Below are 23,042 nucleotides of genomic sequence, written 5' to 3'. Positions count from 1 at the left end.
GACGCCTACAAAAACTGGAAAGTACCGCACGGTATCGGAGCGCTTTACATAAGCACCAGTGGCATTACAGACTGACGCATTCATTTTTAGGCACAGGGAGATAAAGTGATTTGCCCAGAATCACAGGATATTTGAGCCTCCAGCCAGATTCAAACCTGGTTCCCCAGCTTCAAAGTCGGCTGCTCTAGCCATTAAGTCACTTCCTTGTTATGTCCTCCCAGAGCTGCGGCCTCCCTTGGCCTCCTGCAACAACTCTAAGCGTCGTGGGACAAGTTTCCCGCTGCATAGAAGCCACTAGTGGCGCAAGGTGTTCGAAAGGCTGCCAATTAACCGATCTAAACCAAACTCCAAAGTATCCACGGGGGGTTCCACCTCGGTAACATACAGTGCGGGGCATGTGCTCCTCCTATCCTGACGCTCTACGGCTGTTCACTACTGGGACATCTTAAGGATTTTAGGGGCCCTTGGCCAAACAAATTTTGGGGGCCCCTGTTCAGAATCTTTTTGAATTTAAGATCTTATTTAAACATTTTCACGACCTCTTTGGCCAGGTCAGTGACAGCGCCCAGGCACACAGGTCCACATTTTAAATTTATTTACATCTAATATTTAGGGATAGTGACTTTTATTTTCAATATTTAACACAGCAGCAGTTCACTAATATTATTGCAAATACTCTCTGTGACACCCTCCCATTTCTAATATCTGAGGTCCTGTTTTCAGATAAAATAATATTTTTTGATGGGTGTTGCATAGAAATTAAACACAGCTTTTCTCTTCAAAATGTACCTAATATACTCACTCACATCACCCACGTTTAAATAAAAGTAAAACGGTATTTAAAACAATTTGTTTAGAATTACCACAGCCATCAGGGTAAGACTCTCTGCAGAACATAGCTGGCTCCATAAGTGGCCGCCCTGAAACTATGGGGCCCTAGGCCAGAGCCTACTTTGCTCATGCCTTGAAACGTCTCTGGTTCACTACACAAGATGTTGCCAAGGGGACCAGACAGTACCCAGTTGTCGGTGAGATATACAGGACTGCGGGTCTGCAAGGCAGCGTATAAACTTTGCATTCTATCCATTTGGGTCTCACCTCCAGGCATCCTGCAGTGCCACATTTACAATATCTGGCGGGTCACAACATCTCAGCAATAAAAGAGCGCCTCGATCCATCTCTGCTGCACAGGCCTCCGTTCGCCCACCCCCAGGACTCTGGCTGCCCTTTCTCAGTGTAGGGGAGCGAGATAGTAGGCAATACAATAGCGGGGAGCAGGGTACAAATCACATGGACACTCAGTGGTGGGCTAGTCGGACCGGAAAGTCCCGAGCGACTCCGGCCCATTTATTTATAGCCTTCTGGCCACGCCTGGCCAGAAGGTGATACATAGTGTGCAAGTCCTTCCGGTCTCAGCCGAGACTTGGGGGAAACCACTAGAACGCTACATTCCTTCCCAAGTTGGTGTTTTGAACAAATAAATGCAAAACAATTAACATGCAAAGTCTGCTAGTCTCTGGCTAGGCCTGGGTTAGGTCTGAGGTTATACTGTCGTCTTCCCCTCATTGGTGTATGCTCCGGGTTGGCTCTCTGTGGTGAGAATGGTGATGTTGGTGCAGTCACAGGAGTGATTGTTGGTGGATCGGAGTGATGAGATTCTTCTGATCCACTTGCCGTACTGCCTCCTGCCGGTGATTCGCCAGCTTGCTCTGTAGTGAGAGGTGTAAATGGTATTCGTTTAAACCACGAGATATTCCTCGTCACTTCTTCTCCATTACGCTGCGCTGTTACGGCTGTGCCTTTTGTTGCTTTGATTGTCCATGGCACCGCTTCTTATGGGGTACGGAACTTTCCGCCTGGTCTTCTCGCTCGAATGAGCACAGAATCTCCAGGAAATAATGTTCGGTCTTGGGCTCTCCTTCTCCGGCTCGCCTTGTCGTTGGTTCTCCTCCGTCGTGCTTGAGCGTCTTCTGGGAGGTATGGGTCGGGCACCCAGTTCTCGGCAATGGGAAGCAGATCGCGCCTTGGTCCCGCTAGCATGAGTGACCAGGGGAATCTCTGAGTCGTGCTGTGGGGTGTACTCCTGTATTCTCTAAGGAAGTGTTGGAGTGCTTCCTCGGGGTTCGTTCCTTCTGCTGTGGCTATTCGCAGAGTCTTGTTAATAGTCTTTATAAACCGCTCCACCTCTCCGTTGGCCTGGGGCCACTGTGGTGTGATGCGATGATGCGATGATGTCTCACCCCCAGTCCTTGCAGGAATTTCTTGAAGTCACTTCCTTGAAATGGAGGACCATTGTCCGTTTTGAGGATGTGGGGGATTCCAAACATGGCGACGGTCTTGCTCAGGATTGGTTGGATGTTCGCAAAGCTAGCGGACTGTGCCATGTCCACGATGGGATATTTCGTGTAGCTGTCCATTAGTACTACTGTAACTCTCCCGTTCGGGAAGCTACCAAAGTCCAAACTGACCCACGACCATGGGGATGGTGCTGGGTCTTCAGTGATGACGGGTGCTGGAACCTCCGCAACACTGGTCAGCTGACACGCTCGGCAGTTCTGCAATACTGTATCGACGCTGTTCTCAAGGTTGGGGAACTATACCTTTTCACACATTCTGGCTTTCATTCTCCGGGTGCCCTGGTGTCCTTCATGGGCTAGCATTGTTGCTTGGTCTTGCAGCTTTAGCGGAATTACAACTCGAGGTCCTCTCAGGATGAGCCCATTTTCTGCGATGCTAAGTTTGTTGTGTACTTTCCAGAATTGACCCAAACGCAGCCGGTCTGCTTCACTCCACCCTTGGACATCTCGTAAGAAACCTTTCCAGGATCCTGTTCGTATTGCGTCCATGACTCTTTGGAGGACCACGTCATTGGCATAGTGGGACACAATTATTTCTGCTGACAGGGCTTGGGGACATGCTCATTGTGATATCATGTTCACGAACTCCTCAGTTTGTCTGTCTTGTACTATCTCTAGTGCTGCATCTGTGGCTGGGTGTCGAGATAAGAAATCAGCGGTGTCCATTTGATATTGCTGTATTTGAATGGCCCATCGCTCAATTCACGGTGGTGGATGAGGGGCGGTGCCTCTAAACAAAGGTATTAGCGGCTGGTGGTCTGTCACCATTCGAAACGGGTGTCCAGTGATATAAAGGTGAAAATGGTTACAGGCCCATTTTACAGCCAGGGCCTCCCTCTCGATTTGGGAATACTGCGCCTCAGTCGCGGTGAGCGCCTTGCTGGCGAATGCCAATGGAGCCCACACCCCTGGTTCTGTCTCTTGTGTGAGCAGGGCTCCTAGTCCGACAGGGCTGGCATCCACCAATATTTCGGTGTGTCTTGACGTGTCAAAATAAGCCATGGTGGTCCCGTCCAGTAGTGCTGTCTTGACCTTGGTCAAACGCTTCTTCTTCTGCGCTGGTCCACGTCCATGGACTCTCCTTCTACGTCAGATTCCGTAGGGGCTCAGCGATTGTGGCCATATTCGGGAAGAATCTTGCACAGTATTGGGCCATGCCCAAGAAACTCCTCACTTCAGATGCCGTTGTTGGGGCAGGGGTGTGTCTGATTGCATGTGACTTTCTGGGGTCTACTTTGACTCCGTCTGAGTTGAACACGTAGCCAAAGAATTCTATCGACTTTTGGAAGAACTTACATTTGTCCTTGTGCAGTGTTACCCCGTGTTCGGCTAGTCTTTGGAGCGTGGCTTTCAGTCGCCGATGGTGTTCCTCGCTGGTTTTGGAGTGTAGTAATATATCGTCGCTGACGTTTAGCACGCCCTGCAATCCTGACAGTACTTCTTTTATGGTGTTTTCGAATATTTCGGCAGCTGATGATATTCCGAAATGTAACCTCTTGTACCTTCTGAGGCCCAGATGCGTCGAGAATGTTATGTATCTACTTTCTTCAGCAAGCCTTAGTTGGTGGTACCCGGCGTTCAGGTCTAGTTTGGAGAACCACTGGGCTCCGTTCAAGTCCGCTAGGATATCATCGACTGTAGGTGTGATGTGTCTCTCCCTCTTTATAGCCTTGTTGGGCATTCGTATGTCTATGCAGATTCTTATTTTTCCTGGCTGTCGGGGTTTCTCTGCTATCACCATGGGGGACACCCATGGTGTCGGGCCTGTCACTTTTTTGATGACCCCGTGTTTCTCTAGTTGGGCTTGTTCTTGTTCGACCGCGGTTCTCAAGTGGAACGGAATCCTCCGGTGCCTCAATGCAATAGGTTGAATGGCTTTGTCGATGTGCAATTTTACGGGCTGTCGTTTGATCGTTCCTAGCCCTTCAAACAGTGATGGAAATAGCTGTAGGATGTCATCAGTCTGGAGTACTTTGACTGCGTTGGCAAACGCTATGAGGTTAAGATCTTCTGCGGTGTGGCTCCCGACGAGCAGATCGTCTTCTTTGTCGACGACCTGAAATGTCGTGGTGACTTCTCGGTCTTCTGATTTGACCTTACCACCATCTTGCCTCATAAAGGAAGGGGCTTTTGGCTTCCGTACGTTAGGATTCGAATCTTGGACGGCACTAGTCGTGGCTTAGGGTTAAGGTTCTTGTAGTGCTGGATGCCCATCACATTTACTGTGGTGCCAATATCTATTACTCCAGTCACTGACGAGCCATCAATTTGGATTTGGCATTTTGGTTGGGGTCTCCTCCTCCTCTTCAAGTCGTTCGTGAAGGATACGAAGTAGCATTCGTCATCCTCTTCGGTGGAGGAATCGTCTAAGCGGGTGTGTTGGTGATGCCGTGTCGTCGTGGGTCGTGACGATTGAACTTCGTCGAGGGCTAGTTGCCTGACTGCTCCAGTGACTGTCTTCCATCCTGATTGGTTTCTTCCACGGAAACCTCCTCGGCATACACTTGAGAAGTGGTTTGGCACTCCGCACTTGGAGTAAGTCTTCCCTCGCGCAGGGCAGCCATCTTGGTTGTGTTCTTCCCGTCCACAATAGCCACATGGCGGCCGTCGCAGCGTTTTGGTCGGCCATCTTCCTCGCCCGCTCCTACCGGGGGTGCGGTGGCATCCACCCTCTTGGTTTTTATGCTGGTTCCGGCGTCTGCATGAGGATTAAGGGCAGCCTCCATCGCTGTGGATCGGGCATCTGATAGCTCGTGCGATCGAGCAAGGATTAGTATTTCATCTAGCGTGATGAGTGGTTGACGCAGTATCAACGTCCTTAGTGTCTTGTTCCGGCATCCTTGAATGAGCTGCGCGGTGACTTCCTTTGTCCCGTCGTCTTCTGTACATGTGCTTACCAATTCTCTCAGACGCGCATGGAAAGCATCCATCGTTTCTTCTTCTCTTTGCCTTGACTGACGAAACTTAAATCGCTCATAGTGTGGATTGAGCTGAGGATCAAAGTGCGCATTTAGCGCTCGAACTGCGGCGTCCTAGTCGTTGGCTGCTCCGGTATTTGGGAGATGTGCGAATAGTTTGTAAATTTCAGTCCCTCCAAAATGTAACAGCAGCGATCTCTTGACCTCATTATCCTTCTCTCTGGTGGCTAGAAAATAGTTGTTCAGTTGCCCAATCCACAATGTCCATCTTGGGGCCGCTGTCGCGGGAACAATCAGCTCGCTAAATGCGGTAGTGCTTGGATTTGTGAATGGGCTGACTGGAACGTTGGTGGCCCTGCTGGTTGTGCTGGGGGCATTGCTTGTTGCTGTCTTCCTGCTGCGTCATTTGGCGGGTTCACATTGTGGGGTGCCTGGTTCTTGATTGTTTCCTTCGTGTCTTCTGGCGTTTGGGGGCTTACTGCGGGAAAGTTCGTGGCTACTCTCTTGGTTTTGCCAGTGCTTGTTTTGTGGGGAACCACCTCTTATCTTTGGTCTGCTCTGTGGCGCTGCTCCGCTGTCGTTTGTGTCCTTGTATTGTGTCTTATCTCCTCATTTCCCCTTTTCCTGCTTGCCAGTGCTTGTTTTCTGTCCCTTCTCGCGTGTGCAGTGTTTTTTTTAATTTCTAATGCGCCTCTGAGCGGTCTCACACTTGCTCCTTCGGTCGTGGCGGTGCTTGATTGACCTTTTTCCTTTCCGTTGGGCCTTCTCCGCGTTCGCTCGTGCTATTCCGCTTCCCCGGGCTGGCCTAGCCACTTCTGCGCATGCGCTCCTCTTCCCAGCCGACAGTCGGGCCTTCCTGCGGGCAGGCCTGTTGCTGGCGCTCGCTTCTCCCCGTTGCTTGCCGTACCGGTGATCCTACGCAGCTCTCGCCTCACACTGCTCACCGGTGCTGTTGCTTGCGTTGTTGAACGCCTCACCTTGCACTGGGCCTGCGGTGTCAGATGCTTCACCTCGCACCGATTCTCCGACTTTCTGTGACGCTTCGTTGACCGCCTCAGGTACCTTTTCTCTGTTTCTTGTGGCGTTTATCATGCATCCCACGCTCGTCGCCAGTGTAGGGAAGCGAGATAGGGAATGCAATAGCGAGGAGCAGGGTACAAATCACACGGACACTCAGTGGTGGGCTAGTCGGACCGGAAGTCCCGAGCAACTCCAGCCCATTTATTTATAGCCTTCTGGCCACGCCTGGCCAGAAGATGATACACAAGTCCTTCCGGTCTCGGCCGAGACTTGGGGGAAACCACTAGAACGCTACAGTCAGCACGACCAGGACCTCTGCTGGCGTTCCGTGTTTGGAAGAACACTGTTAGACGGGGACCTGGAGGGTCGGCCGAGGACAAGGGGAGAGGCCTCCGGTGAGGGCCGTCTCGAGCGATCGTACAGACAAGTAACTTCCCCCCCACAGATGGACACCACACAAGGATAAGGTTAACGCTCTTTATATGCAGTTCTTGAAGTAAGGTAGTACGATACAATGAGATCAGGACACGAGGATCCTCTCAATTCTAGTCTCTTGGAAGGGAAAGGGGGTAGCGGGACAGTCTTGTTACCAATCTGGTATTGAGATGAGACGATGGGTAGCTCACAATCCTCGAGCTCGGCGTTCGGGAAGATCGGGCCGCGGCAGCGCCAGCAGGTCCCGAGGAGGTCGTAGGTAGCAACGGGCCGCGGCAGCGCCAGCAGGTCCCGACGAAGATGGTGGTTGCAAGAGGCCGCGGCAGCGCCAGCAGGTCCCGACGAGGATGAAGGTTGCGATGGGCCGCAGCAGCGCCAGCAGGTCCCGACGAGGATGAAGGTTGCAGAAGGCCGCGGCAGCGCCAGCAGGCAGGACGACTGTTCACAAGGCAGGGCTGCGGCAGCGCCAGCAGTCCGTCAAGGATGAGTTCTTCACGGTGTCTCTCGACTCCAGGATACAACTGCCTTCCTGCTCTGGAGCTGCCTCAGTTATAGGTCTGGCGCCCTTTGATGTCCGGACCCTCGCACTTGGAGGTCGGGAGGTCCGGGATGAGGGAGTCCAGACACCCAGCAGGGGGGTGGAGCCAGCGCCCGGGGAGGCTGGGGGCGATCGGCACCTGGCGGGGGAGAGCCATCGACACTTCTTTCTCCCATTGACCTGCCAAGTGGCCCGTTCACCTCCTGGGTGGATGGTGGTGCCGGGATGTCGGGGCCTGGCCAGGCCCAGGGTTGGGGTCGAGCTGAGGCCACGCGGCCTCGTGGTGCAGTGTCCAAGATGGCGGCTGGGCCGGGCAATGGTGCTGACGGTGGCCCGGGCCAGTGATACAGAGATATCCGGGAGCAGGCGTCCCGTAGGGGACGGGTTGCGGGTTGCTTCTGTGGGTAGCACCTGGAGAGCCGGTGTCCGGGCCCTGTCATGCGGGGAGGGAGCGAGCCCTTCATGGGGCCTGTCCAACAAACACGTTAAAGGTCCAGCCAGGCTAACATTCACCTTCATCTTGCCTTGGTGACTAAAAGCAGCAGTCTACGCTGCTGGTTGCCATCTGCTACTGCAAGTTAAAGGGCCAGTCGAGGCTGGTGCAGGCACGGCCCGTGCCGGGCGTTATACTGGGGCGGTGACATCAGGTAGGGGAGGGTTAGGGTGGGGGGTTTTAAAATGCGGGATCTGGACCATTAGAGATAAGTACCGGGGGGGAAAAAAAACGAATTTAGTTGCCCACGCTGCATCGCCAAATGTGATGCAGCGTGGGCAACGAAATTCGTTTTTTTCCCCACAGTACTTACCTCTAATGGTCCATATCCCGCATTTTACAGCCCCCCACCCTGACCCTCCCCTGCCTGACCTCACCGCCCCAGTATAATGCCCGGCACGGGCCGTGACTGGGCTGGTGCCCACCTTCTGTGGGGTGCCCGAGCCAGTACCAAATCCCAATCAATATAGATCCCACTGAAACGTTTTCAAAATGTTCATGATTAATTAACTGAAAGGACACGAATATAACGCGTTTTTCAATATAAAAGACCGTGCTTCTACCTATGGCCAGGAGTCTATTCTGAAGGGCCAGTCTAGGCTGAGGACAACATTCTGCCATAGCGCTTCAAAGGGCCAATTTAAGTTGCTGGTCCGCTTCTGCCAGTCTAAGGCCAGCCTAGGCTTGTGTTTATCTTCCGGTACTGGCTAGGCATGGTATCCAAAACTGGGCACCGCACTCCACGTGAGGCCTTCAGAACTGGATCCAAGTAGCAAATGAGGCATTTTTAACCATAGAATGTTCCAGAAATAAAGGTGATACACCCAGTCCTCACAAGGTCCAAGTATTTGGCGCGCACTGTACTATACAAAAAACTGGTCTTCAAACACACCAGGCCTCAGGTGTTCGGAATGCTGCCAAGGCACAACCCCATTGGCAGTCCAACCTGTCCTTATCTTGCTTGTTTAAACATACCTTTGATTTTCCACTCTGCCGTGCCAGGTGGCTCACCCCGGGGTACCTCTCTCACATGTAGCCTCTGAACCCTCGCCTCCCCTGCAGGTGGTGGAAGGTGGGCCTCGTGCCTCTAGGCACTGAGGTAGCACAGTGTCCCCAGGGGGACAAGTCTGTCCTGCTGACCCCTTACCTGAGGACAGTTGAGGCTTAGAAGGTACGTGGAGAGGGCGAGAGGGGCTGTGCCAGGCCCAGCAACGGGAAGTTCACCTCCATTCGCGGGCGGCCTGGCATGCTGCCCTCCCTGTTCTGCCAGATTACAGGCCTCCTTGCAGGAAGCTGCAGGTTTTCTGGGCGCGGCGTTTTCCAAAATATTCCAAAAAAGGACGCCCGGTCCCCGCCTCACCCAGACGAAGTATGTCAGGTATGAATGCGTTGACAGGCGAATCCCGTAGCGGGAGCTGTAATAACAGCTCCTGTAGAAGGATTCCTGCCATTCCAAGCACCTCCGTCACATAACTGGCTTCGGGGAGCTAGGCGTCAACGCGTGGACAGGGCCACGTGCGGCCACAGGCCTGGCGCACCATGGTATCCCCAGGTATTTGCTATTTAAAGGGTACGGGCACGTCCCTGCCAACTGCGTGTGTACATAAATACTGTAACTGTAGAATGTAAACAAACCAGTCGATTTCCAGGCCCTTGGCGCCTCGAAGCATGCGCTGTCAGTAGGAGGTTGTTTACACCAGTTCAACCAAGTGAACCAGAGCACAAATTGTTATAAACCATGTTTGCCCTCCTCTGCCGCTTGAATCTAGAGATGTGGATACATAAAGGGCAGTGGCAGGGCAATACATTTTTTTTTGTTTTGAACAAATGTCTTAAATTAACAATAGTTCTTGCTTTCATCAATCGTATAATCCATATAAGTAAGCCTTGCCGAATGATCCACGCAGAGGGTCAGAATAAAAACCTCTTCCCTAGCCCAGAGAGTTAGGTCGTCTGGTCTCACCTTGGAGTACGGGGTAGACTGTTCCCATGAGCAGGGTCACTACTGATTTGCATATGGTGGGCCTCTGTCTAGAGTGACACAACCAGCGTAAAATGATAGGTTGGAATGCTACCCAGAGTGATTGCCACTGGTGAGCCTATTTGCAAGCTTCCCTCCCTTCACATTTTGTGTGTTTGGGTTAGATCAGCCCGTCATTGTCCCCAGGTACGACAAGCCCTCCAACCACAAAACCACAGGCAACATTGACCACTACACCACTGTCTACAAACTTACTAGCTTCAAACCTAGTGGCCACAAAGGCTCTAACCAAAATCCCACTGTTCAGGCTATAAATGACTCTAAACCCACTATCCACATGCTCACTGGCCACATGCCTTCTGTCTTAATCTTTTAAGTAAAGTATACAAAAAAGTTATAATTACTCTGTGCCGCATCTCAGTCCATCGTTATTTTGCACACCATGCCACCTCAGTTTGGATCCAGCCATGCACAAATCAGTCTTGATCCTCTGGGGCGTAGCTTCAAGGGGGGTTTTTGCGGAGTTACATCCCCCTAATAAATGTATTATTTAAAAAAAGATGGGTACAGGAACTTTCAGTCTTGTATGGTAAGGTGTCTGTTAGATTTCACCTGGGATTTTTAAATACTCATTCAGACTAAAAACACACACACACGTGTCTTCCTTTTGAAGGCCTTAAAACATGGTTAGAATGGACAAAATACTGTGTTCTAAGTACCCCCTCAGATCCAAACTCTTTTCCTATTCCACTGCCCTAAAACCAGTGGTCGAAGTGGGCGGGATCGGCAGAGCACAGAGTGCCCCTACTTCTTTAGTTTAATAGAATCATTCCTACACTTTTTATTTTAAAAATGTGTCCCAGGATGGCCGAAATAGCCAAGGCCTATAGATAAAGCCAGACATTCTTGGCCGTTGGGGACGAGCGGGCGGGGGGGGGGCAGAGAAGGAAAAGGACTGTCTTTTTCTTCTTGCCCAGAGAAGACAAGGAAGGTGTCCACTTCTCATGCCCCCCCTCTTTCTTCCTCTTATTCCCTCTCTTTCTGTTTCCCTCCTACTCACTTGATGAAAACCGTAACTTCCAAGAAACTGTTCTTACCTTCTCTTTCCTCTGCTTTCGTTTATTTGTTCCCCTGTGAAATGGATCCAATAATCAGAAAAACACTTTTGCTGCAAATGTCGTCTTTCTCTGATGTTTTTCTATTCCAAAGTACAGCCTCGGGAGGGAGAGAAATAAGTTTCAAAATATGAAAAATAAATAACTAAATAAAGTAAGACAGAGTGGTTGCAAGGTGGCCAGATTGCTTTGATTCACACCCAAACACATTAGCACCAATTTTCAGAGTTTGCCAGTAAAGCGCTACTTTTGTTTCTCGTCTTTCTCTGAATAACATTGTTTTCTCCAGGTGGGGAAGTGCACCGGGGAAGTGCACTATCCCTGGAGGTACTGCAATACCTGGGTGGATTGGAAAACAAAATGTGTACAGCAACTCTGTGTTCACAATTGTGGTCTTTTAAAAACCATAGTGCTTACGTTTTGTAAGGATATAAGCAATGGACATTGGAAGGGGTCCCTTCCCGGCCTTGTAGTCATGTCCTTAACTTTTCAGGCAAAAGCACTCACTGATATCTGAATTATGTGTGTAAAAGCGTTATGGTAACCATGTTGTTTGTTGTTCCTGCTTACATTTCACATACTTTACTTAATCTTGCATTCACTATGAGTGTTTGCTTTTTCCAGGATGTTATAACTTTTTTTGGCAGCTTATTACTCTTGTTTAGTGCATAATTTGAATTGAGTCGCATCCGGGTGTTTGTTTTTAGCGGGGCACAATTGGGTTGTAGCTGAGCTGAAGGCAGTGCAAGTTTCTCTCAGTGGGGCAGTAACGTGTTCAGTGGGGGAGAGGATGTGGCACTATGGCCGGAGCTGGCGAATTTGGAACTAGGGAACTAGGGAACCAGGGAGCCAGGTTCAGCCTTCATGGAACACATTGCCCACCCAAATACGCAAAGAAGAAAACTACAGGAACTTTAGAAAAAGTGTAAAGACCTGGTTGTTCAACAAATAAATACCCTCGGATTTGTTCTCTCTCTAGCTGTGCCCTGTGTTTCGCTAATTCGGCGCCGGGAAACCCTTTGTGGGTAGCTGTGCGCCTTATAAATACTATAAAATAAATAAATAAATAAATGACAAGTCCACCAGACCCCTCTCCTGAGGGAGCACATTCCCATGCTTGACCTTAGAATAGGGTGACAAGAATTTTAAAGCCAAAAACCGGGACATTTCACAAAAATAGAAGGTCTACAATTTTACTTTAATTGAGCGCACAGAATGACAGCGCTCATCAGCACAGAATTACAGAAGAATCAGTGAGAACATAAATAAAATGCAATATTTAAATCCAGCATCATGCCTCTTAATTACATTTCTTTCCTATAACAGGTGCTAACTAGCTCTGATATGGAAAACATAAAAATGCACCTCCCACCTTTTTCAGTTGGCCCTCTCTAAAAACTTGACATGAGCTAAATTTCCCAAAATCTGCCGGGACAGTTGGTAAAAAACAGGGACGGTCCCGGCTAATTCGGGACACCTTGTCACCCTACCTTAGAAGGGCCCTAAAAACCTTAAAGGCCCTGGGGCCAGATGTAGGTAGACATTTACCGACCGGTAACGGCCGAATCGGCCGTTACCGACCGGTAAATGGCTATTCTAGATGTAGGTGGCCTATTTTACTGATTCGGTAAATTTACCGAATCGGTAAAATACCGAATCGGTATTTTTACCGATTCGGTAATTTTGAAATGTAGGTGGGACTCTTTTGAGTCCCACAGGCCTTACCGAATCGGTATTTTACCACCCAATCCAATTGGGTGGTAAAATACCGATTCCAGGTGTGCATGCACTTGTGTGCATGCACACCTATGGCATGTGACAGACGGACATGCCCTTAGGGCATGTCTGTGTGCCACATGTCACACATGCCTTAAATCGGGGTGCTAGAGGGTGTCAAAGTGACACCCCCTGCACCCTTGCAAAATTCGGTATTTACCGAATCGGTAAATACCGATTCGGTAATGCCCATTGATTCCTATGGGCTTCAATGCCCATAGGAATCAATGGGCATTACCGAATCGGTATTTACCGATTCGGTAAATACCGATTCCTACAGAATCGGTAATTCAATTACCGATTTTCCCTACATCTACATACATAAATACCGAATCGGTATAATTCGGTATTTATGAATCGGTAAAATATACTTACCTACATCTGACCCCTGGTGTCTTAGCCACAGCAGGTGGACCCTAGTGGTGGTAAGTGTGTGTTAACCTTGAAAGCCTGTCCCCCACAATCCATATTGAAGTTCCCCTCCAGTTTTGCGGGCAGGCCTATGAAGCAGCGCACCCTAAAGCAACAGTGACTCTGTCGCTGAGGACACAGGACCCTTGAGGCCAATTTGCCTCACCAATTAGTACCTTCATTGGCCTTATTTCAGCAGTAGCAGTGCAACTCACCAGGGATTGGCAATTCAGGATTGGCATGTACACCAAACTAAGTTTCTTTCTGCTTCATGCACAAGCACTTTTAAAATGTGCTGCCTGCATTGCTGCCACTGGAATTATGCAGCAACGGAGGACAAAATTATGCTGCACTATTGACTTAATTATGGAGCAAAAAAAAAGGCTGCAGTGTAATGCAGTATACTTTCTGATACTTTATTATTTTGACATTTTTACACATACTAACAGTCTCTGCAAATGTTTTGCCTTATCAGTACCAGTGTAACATACAAATGAAGCAGTGACAAAGGTGACCAGTCAGCGTTTGAAAAGGGCCATCCACTTCGTAGCAACACAAGTCACATTTTTAGTAACTTTTGATCCATTTGAGCTACAAACAATTTATTAGTTAAAATTGTCAGATTAGGCAGCAGATAATGTGGCAAGTATGGCAGAGCCATAATTATGTGCCAACATTTGCAAACTAGGATATTTGCTCTTGCAGAAAAAGGGAGGCGTATTTGAGACATTCTGTGATTGGAAACGGATCCCACTTTTTGAATGTATTTTAAAGTCAATAAGTCATGTTAAACCTTAAATAAACGTGTATCCATTGGTAGAATTAACTAACTTGATAAGCTGTAACTGTAATCAGTGAAATGCCAAACATATACTAAAAATTGGGCTGTTGTGCTCTTTCTGGCCAAACCTCTGACTCTGCCCACTGACCCAATTCTCGGGCTATTCCGGCCCTTTGATTCTCCGCCCACAGTTTCCCTACTTTTTTTCCTCACTTCGACCACTTCCTTAAACCCCCCTCAAGTGCTACCTCTCATATAATGATTAACATTTTATGCCTGCGTGATTGTCGGAAAATCTGGCGGTCACCCCGTCCCCAGTTTTACTGACCAAGCTACGCCCCTGTTCCGCCTGCTCCAATGGGGAACAGTCCAGACCGAACTGCACAAATCCACTAGCCACACACTCACTAGTCACGTGCCTGCTGTTCTCATCTTTTAAGTAAGAGAATTGCTAAGACATGGATTCTTATACCTACGTTGTCTTGCAAGGAGTGCTGTGTTCACTTTTTCACTGTTTCTCTTGTGCGATGCCAGCATGGGCATCAGACCATTGGTCTCAGAATTCTATGGGTGACATCCTGTGAGACCCTGTAAGAAGAACATTAGGAAGTAGTTAAAATGGTTCTATGTACAACGTGCATTAATGAGTTGAGGGGTAGAAACATGTTGACCTCTACAAGTGGGTTGAATTACCCCCACACTTATTACACTTATCCATGGGCACCAAATAAAACTGCATTAGTCCACTAACAGGTACATTTAGTTTAGATTATTTGTTCTTTTTCCGTCTGCAAATAAGCTCTCTCCCCCAACTACTCTTCATCATCAAACCCCTATATTGTCCTTTACTCAACAGATCACACACCCCTGGAGCTCCCCAGCCCCCTCGGAAGCAGCTCACACCTGGATCTTTCAGACCAATGCCAGGAGGGGCCCAGTGAAGAAGCATGCCATCTGATTGGGGAGTATGGGCATCCCGTCCTGTATATAAGAGAGTATACTTAATTCGCCCATGTTTTTCTCTTCCCCTTTGACAAACAGTACTGTTGTGTTTTGCTTCACATGCCCACAAACCAACTGGCCACAAGCTTAATGGCCTCAAACCCCTGGCCACAACCACTGACCACAAGCCCTAAGATCACAAGTTCTCTGGCCACAAACTCATGGCTGCAGAGAGCCCCTTTGGAAAACTGGGCCAAAAATCTTGTAATAATTTTCAGCCTGTGGCTTGTGTTGAAAAGTCCCAACCAAGCGCAAAGAAATGCCAAAATCAATAAATATCTCAATAAAACCATACTCACCCTCCTTGATGGGTGCTGACATAACCTGCCCTATTATAGATTATGGAGGGCAATTTACATATGTAAATAAGTAGACACACTGAATTTAAGGGTCGTTGGAAACACTAAAATCCTCTGAAATTGGTCAGTTGTGATTACTGTCACGACCTGCACCCCAAATCCAAATGTTTTGCATTTTGCCTAAAGGTAGGAACTTCAGGGTTCTGGTTACGACCATAACTGGCAGATTTTAGAGATCTTCAGTGTTTACAGTGTAATAGAACCCTTTAATGTAATTGTTATCAGTGGTAAGTACATTTCTGGAGTTTTGTCATGAAATACTTTCCCAGTTCATTTTACTTTTAATTTTCCCATCATTTTGTTTGATCCTTGAAATGTAAATTTTTGTTCAAGAATTGGCCTTGGTCCACAGAAATTTTCAAGGCCTATTTTTTGATTCTCTAAGTCCCAATATTTAGTTCTTCCTTCGTGGTTGACTTATTCTTAAATCTAGCTGGGTTATCCCATTTTTTGCCGAAATAGGGCATTTTTCACCCTTCTGGTATGTGATCTCATGTGGTTGAGGCATGGTAACGTCTTCCCACTGTATTTCCTGAAAATATATAAAAAAGTATAGAACAAGAGACGTCACTCTGTTTTCTTGATTCATTAATCATATAATGGTGATTACAATGAAAAATCTTACATCTCTTCAACAAATCGAAACCCTTACCTGTTTTCTTTCTAGCAGTGATAAAAAATTCTGCCTGAAAATATAATGATCATCTTAAACATTTGATATCCTCCCCCACTCCCATTACGTTGTTAAAATCTTGTAACATGCATGACAACCCCAGAGGGTCTTTTGACGCTAATCCATCCAAACATGTAGTAGGAACAAAATAGCTAAAACGTATTTATGAGTCTACTAAGCGGAGGTCAAACTCCTGAAAGAATCTTCAGAAGTGGCCTGCGGTGAAGTCTGGCCAAGGTACTAGAAACACACAAGTCACTTTACGTTCCTGTACTGGGCAAAGATATGGTCCCAGTCTGTGGCTCCTATGCAGACACCTGCTACAGCTTCATTTCATCGTCCTTCAAGAAGACCTTCAGGACATCAGCAATCCTCATTCTCCAGTGACGTGGTGGCAAGAATTGGAAGAATCAATTTGAGCAGAAAGGGAAACCTCCTTCACTAGTGTAAATACTGCAGTCCTTACTATGCCAGGGATGCTCGGAGTGGCCCGTTGGACATTGGATAAAGCTTTTCTGCGTGGCATGGGAGGCGTCTACATCAGATACTTGGGTAGTTAAGATTATCAGACAGAGATACTTAGATAGAACTCTGCTACACCGCCACAGACTGAGACCATATCTGTGCCCTGTTCACCTAAGGCCACTTCTGAAGCTTCTTCTGAAGGACTGGAATCTACTTTCCATAAGCTTCGAGAGTATTCTAGTATCATCTCGAATCTCAAAGCCCCTGAAGTGGTGGCTCAATCCAGAAAATTTAGACAGAGGGTTTCCTTTTTTTCCTGAGCCACCAAGAGTGGTCAAAGCAGATGCCATGACAAAGTGTCAGGGAGAAACTTTGATGAACATGTCAATCCAGGGCAGATGGCCTAAGATGGAGAAGCCTAACCATTCAAATTGGAAGGAACTGTCTGCAGCGCATCATGCCTTGATTATAATTTTAACTATTTTTTACAGCATCAACGTGTTCTGATACAGACAGACAGTCTGACAGCTTTGTCCTAAGTAAACAGACAGGGCAGAACCAAACCAATGACCCCCAATACTGTAGCCATGAAGATTGACATATGGACAGAATGTCACCCCCTCTCGGAGTAGGTGGTCATATCAGCGGGAAAACAACATTACAGTGGGCAATGTAAGCAGGGTTTTCTTCACCTCACAAGATCTGTCATTGTTTCCAGGTATCTTCAGATCTAGATCTATGAAATTTGGGAGACATTTTCTTGACCTCTTTGCCTCTCTCGAGAACAGTCAACTAACCAGATTCCATTCTCCATTCCTATTGCAAGGGCTTGGGAGTGGATGCCCTCTCCGCAACTTGGCCTATATAGCTCCTTTATGCCTTTTCAACTAATCCTGCATCATCTTCTGAGAATCCAGAAAGATGCAACAGAAGTGACAGTGATTCTTACTTTCTGGTGTCGCATACCTTGGTTTCCTCTTCTGCAACCCATTCTTTCATGGATGATTCCACTATCTCCATACCCTCTTCAAACACTGGAATGTCTCTCTCTTCATCGGATGTAACTATTGGTTTGAAGGTTGAAAGGGTTGGGCTTCAGACCAGGGGTATTCCAGTCCACTTAGACGAGTCTATTAAAAAATCTAGTCTCTTCCCTCTGAAGTATTCCTCTACTCAATGTAAAAACGTTCAGCACTAGTGTACTTTAACCCTTTCAATGCTCCTGACGGAACGGTTCCGTCATGAGCATCGGTGACGCTGTGCTCATGATGGAACCATTCCGTCATGACCACACCCATTTACATTAGGGCCCAGCACTGGGGGTAAATCTGCACCGCACGGATGAGGTTAAAGCCCTTGTCTCCTACTGTCAATAATATATTTTTTTTCTTCAGTTATGTAAAGAAGGGTTTGAGAAGAATTTGTCAGTTGCTACCCTAAGAACTTAGTGCTCAGAGATTAGAGAAGAGTTTTGATTTTCACAAGTCCTGGGGCTTGTTTGGTGTTGAGGAAGACGTTGGTTTCAGACTACTGAGGGATTTTTCTATTTTTAGGCCTTTAGTGCGGTCCTCTTTACCTCCTTGAGATTTGCCACTGGTTCTTAAATCCATTTGGTGATGTCCTTTTGATCTTATCACCTTGCCTGAGTTAAAATTCTTATCATGAAGCTTCTATTTCTAGTAGCCCCCACTTCTGTTAAGATGCTTGCTGAGCTTGGTGCCCTGTTATGTAAAACACCTTTTTGTAGAGTTTTGGAAGATGGTATTGTTTTGAAACCAGAACCTGCTTACATTCCTAAATTGGCTTCTATGGCTCCCATGAATCAGGAGAGTATGCTTTCGGTGTTAATAAACAGAACAGTACCAAAGCACTCTAGGTCCAATATTCAAATATTAAAGCCTAAAAACAAAGTAATGAAGAGTTGCGAGATAAGTTGATTCTTTTCTTTGTTATTCGCATCTCTTGCTTCAAAGACGGAAACTCCCATATAAACAGGCAGCCGACACGTGTTTCATCATCACAACTTTTTCAAGGCTGAATTAATCGAAAATATGCCCATTTTACAGCAATGAGCATCAACATCCCTTACCGCAAGCCGCCCCGTAGAACCAAGAGCATGTAGAACAATTAATGTTAAGTGTCGGCCAAATCTAACATACAGAGTAAATATCTTGAAGTATCTCCAAAGCCTCATATATTTTCCAATATCTGGTCATGAAAAATTGCAAATAAGACACAATATATTCAGTGGAGGAAAAGAAATGTCGCAAACCTCACCGCTTATCCGTGTCCCACAAAAAAAGCCAACCCGCTAGTATGTAGAGTTATGAAAGATGATATTGTTTTGAAACCAGAACTTGCTTACATTCCTAATTTGGCTTCTAATGCTCCCATGGATCAGGGGAGTATGCTTCCGGTATTGTTCTGTGTTCCTGTTGTGAATAACAATTATTACATCAACTTGATGTGAAGAGAGTAGTGTCAATTTACTTAGATCCTTCTAGACCTTTTAGTAATTCTGAGCATAAGTCTGTCATATTGAGAGAATCTGCTCAAGAGCAGAAAGCCTCTAATGTTTCCATAATGTGTTGGATGAATTCTACTATCTGCATTGTTGGAGACTGACTTAGTATATGGTGCACACTTATTTAAGTGAAGCACCTTGCACTAATCCAGGCAACCCTTATGGGGATTTTATTAGTCTTGGACAACCTTACAAAAAATCTCTCTAAGTGGTAGCTATGGAGTGTAGCCTTTAGGCCTAGTCCAGGAGTGTTAAGCAGCTTGTTTTATCAGATGTAATCATGTAGCGTAGGTTAAATGAAGAAAAAAAAAACAGTGTAATTATAAAAATATGTATTTTTATTACACAACACACACTAACACATTGGTATATCTTCTATAAGGAAATATCAACACAAATACACAATAATACTTCAATTGCAAGAGGTATGAAAGCACAATACTTAGTGGTCTCCAAGGGAGATCAAACCATATACTAAACAAGCATTTACAATGCAATGGTCTCGGCAGCATTAAAGGTAGAGCTATTGGCATTGCTCATGATTTTTTTATTTTAAATAATAAATAAATGGCATTGTCATTTACATTGCCAATAGCTTCATCGCTAAAACATATCGCTAATGTTTTTAAAAAAATATGAAAGTTAACTTAGGCTCTGCCCAGTATTTCTCTCTCACCTCATACTATTGAATATTTAGAGTTTTATTCCACCTGAAATAAATTGCATGCATTGGAATATTTAAGTGACTATTTTCCATCTCAAAAGTACACTGAATCTTCACACATTAAAATATTTTTTTGTCAAAAATGCACTGTACATATTATCCTTTTTTTTAGCATTCAGTCACAATCAAAAGGCAAACCTGACCTACCAGCTGTGCCAATGCTTGCTTCCTTTTGTGCATGGCTTGTTTTGGTCCCAAAATTGATTTTGACAATGTATATTCCGCATATGATGTACGTTTAATTATCTCTAGATGCTGATGAAAGGTGTAATTTTCACCCATTGCAATAGAACTCAGCCATTTTGCCAAAAGGGGATCAGTAGCAAAAGAGATAATGTTTTTAAAAAAATATGAAAGTTAACTTAGGCTCTGCCCAGTATTTCTCTCTCACCTCATACTATTGAATATTTGGAGTTTCATCCCACCTGAAATAAATTGCATGCAACGACCCCTCTCCGGAGCGCGACAGAGGAGAGCTGCGGGTGGAGGGAGGGGGGGGAGACGGACACAGGAGAGCAGCGGGTGGAGGGAGGGGGGGAGACGGACACAGGAGAGCTGCGGGTGGAGGGAGGGGGGAGACGGACACAGGAGAGCTGCGGGTGGAGGGAGGGGGGAGACGGACACAGGAGAGCTGCGGTTGGAGGTAGGGGGGGAGACGAACACAGGAGAGCTGCGGGTGGAGGGAGGGGGGAGACGGACACAGGAGAGCTGCGGGCGGAGGGAGGGGGGGAGACGGACACAGGAGAGCTGCGGGTGGAGGGAGGGGGGGAGACGGACACAGGAGAGCTGCGGGTGGAGGGAGGGGGGGGAGACGGACACAGGAGAGCCTCACCCAGAACCTACAGTGGCGAGTACAACAAACAGTGCAATATACTTCCTGTGGCGCTCCTGACATCACAGTATTTAAAATCTACTGTGTCACACCATAGGTGCTGGACGAGGACAGTGATTGTGGTGGTGTCCTCTGAAGTCTGCAGAGCCACTTTTTTCCTTACCCTGCCCTTGTTCCCTTCCCACCCCCCCCCCGAGTTTTTTGCATAGTGCTCGTTTACAATTGAGTGCTTGTACTTACGCACAAGGGGGATACAGGGTTAACGTAATAAGCACCTGACTGTTTGCCTGGCCCCACATGGATCTCGGCATTGATTCCTTTACCTCTGTTGTAAAACCAATTGATTGCTTACATAAATAAATGGAAACCTCAAAAGCCAAACAAAATATCCTGTTATACAGACTCAAGCAGTTCGAACTACGGCCTACGGATCCTCCATTCTCAATCCAGTGGGTCCTTATGTGTCTGTATTTAACTCTCGAGGTAATACATCACAACTGAATCTTCTAACATCCTTGCTCATAAACCTGACAATTCTAAACCATGGGTTAGCCTCTCCTAGCAAATATACGAGGGATCCAAAAACATTATCTGCTTTCTTAGCAGTGTCAATTAAATTTAATGAGTCGATCATCACTGTTTACTACTGACACAGTCAAAAGGTTTGTTATACTGCCCTATTAGATGAAGGACACTTTGGCTTGGGCCACTCTTTTGATTTTAAACCAGACCCATGTATTTTTCAATTCGAGGCATTCTTAAACTAATTCTGACCAATATTTGAGAGCAGCCAAACGACGGTTTACCCTTTTGCCATCACAGGACACAGGAGAGCTGCGGGTGGAGGGAGGGGGGGGAGACGGACACAGGAGAGCTGCGGGTGAAGGGAGGGGGGGAGACGGACACAGGAGAGCTGCGGGTGGAGGGAGGGGGGGAGACGGACACAGGAGAACTGCGGGCGGAGGGAGGGGGGAGACGGACACAGGAGAGCTGCGGGCGGAGGGAGGGGGGGGAGACGGACACAGGAGAGCTGCAGGTGGAGGGAGGGGGGGAGACGGACACAGGAGAGCTGCGGGTGGAGGGAGGGGGGGAGACGGACACAGGAGAGCTGCGGGCGGAGGGAGTGGGGAGACGGACACAGGAGAGCTGCGGGCGTAGGGAGGGGGGGGACGGACACAGGAGAGCTGCGGGTGGAGGGAGGGGGGAGACGGACACAGGAGAGCTGCGGGCGGAGGAAGGGGGGGGAGACGGACACAGGAGAGCTGTGGGCGGAGGGAGGGGGGAAGACGGACACAGGAGAGCTGCGGGCGGAGGGAGGGGGGGAGACGGACACAGGAGAGCTGCGGGCGGAGGGAGGGGGGTGGGGACGGACAACCCTTTCAGATGTGGCAGGTCCGGAGGCCGTTTAGGAATGTTTCCAGTCTGAATTGCACGCATTACGATCGCCCAAGGAACACCGCATTCTCTCCCTATGAAGCCTTCGTTTCCCGCCTCTCGCTCCGCGGCAGCCGGCTCGGGTTTCAACACACACACCCTGCGCTGGAGGAGGTGAAGCATTCTGGAATGGCCTGAGCTATTTAACAGGTTTCGCATTTTCCCCATATTTATTCTGCAACACGAGATAAATGTTTGGATTGCATAAATGACTAGTCCCAAATTTTTTGTGTGTGAGGTACACATGCTTTGAAGACCCTCTGCCAAATGTCCACCACCCTGATCTATATTCACCAAATGCTCTACTTACGTTACCAGGACGGAATCGCAAGTTTACCACATGAATTGGGGTTGTTAAACTCCACTGTTTAGATTGACAGCTGTTTAAATCCATTACGGACAAAAACTTAGTTAAAGAAACACACAGACCGTGGGGGGGGGGGCGGACACAGGAGAGCTGCGGGCGGAGGGAGGGGGGGGAGACGGACGCAGGAGAGCTGCAGGTGGAGGGAGGGGGGGAGACGGACACAGGAGAGCTGAGGGCGGAGGGAGGGGGGGAGACGGACACAGGAGAGCTGCGGAGGGAGGGGGGGAGACGGACACAGGAGAGCGGCGGAGGGAGTGGGGGGGACGGACACAGGAGAGCTGCGGGCGGAGGGAGGGGGGAGACGGACACAGGAGAGCTGCGGGCGGAGGGAGAGGGGGGGAGCCGGCCTGAGAAGAGCTGCGGGCGGAGGGAGGGGGGGAGCCGGCCTGTTCAGGATCACACAGTTGCGCAAATAAGGACAAACTCACCGTAGAGGACGTTCAGCATGTCGGCGACGGCCAGGGACATCAGGAAGTGGAAAAGACTGCAGCTGGGCTCCAAGGCACTGGGCGGAAGCCCCATCCGCACCGGAGCATGTGCGCTGCATCACCGTACTCGGCGCCGGCTGGGCAACAATGGCGGCAACAAAGCTTAGGACATTTTCGGATTTGGGGGCGTGTTTTGCTGTGCTGAGTGACGGACGACGTCACTGTCTAAAGAACAGCAAAAATTACGCCCCCAAATCCGAAAAGGACGGGGCTTGTTTGGAGTGACGCATCTCTCCTCCAATGGCTGGCCTCCTTTTAGGAAGCCAGCCAATGAAGGAGAGATGGGGCTGGAAGGCGGGACCTTCTGCGCTACTGAGAGTCATTAAATCTCCGGCCTAAGACTGCGCAA

Source organism: Lissotriton vulgaris, chromosome 1_1 (genome assembly GCF_964263255.1).
Source record: "Lissotriton vulgaris chromosome 1_1, aLisVul1.2, whole genome shotgun sequence".
Taxonomy (NCBI): Eukaryota; Metazoa; Chordata; class Amphibia; order Caudata; family Salamandridae; genus Lissotriton; species Lissotriton vulgaris.
This window is presented reverse-complemented; position numbering follows the sequence as displayed.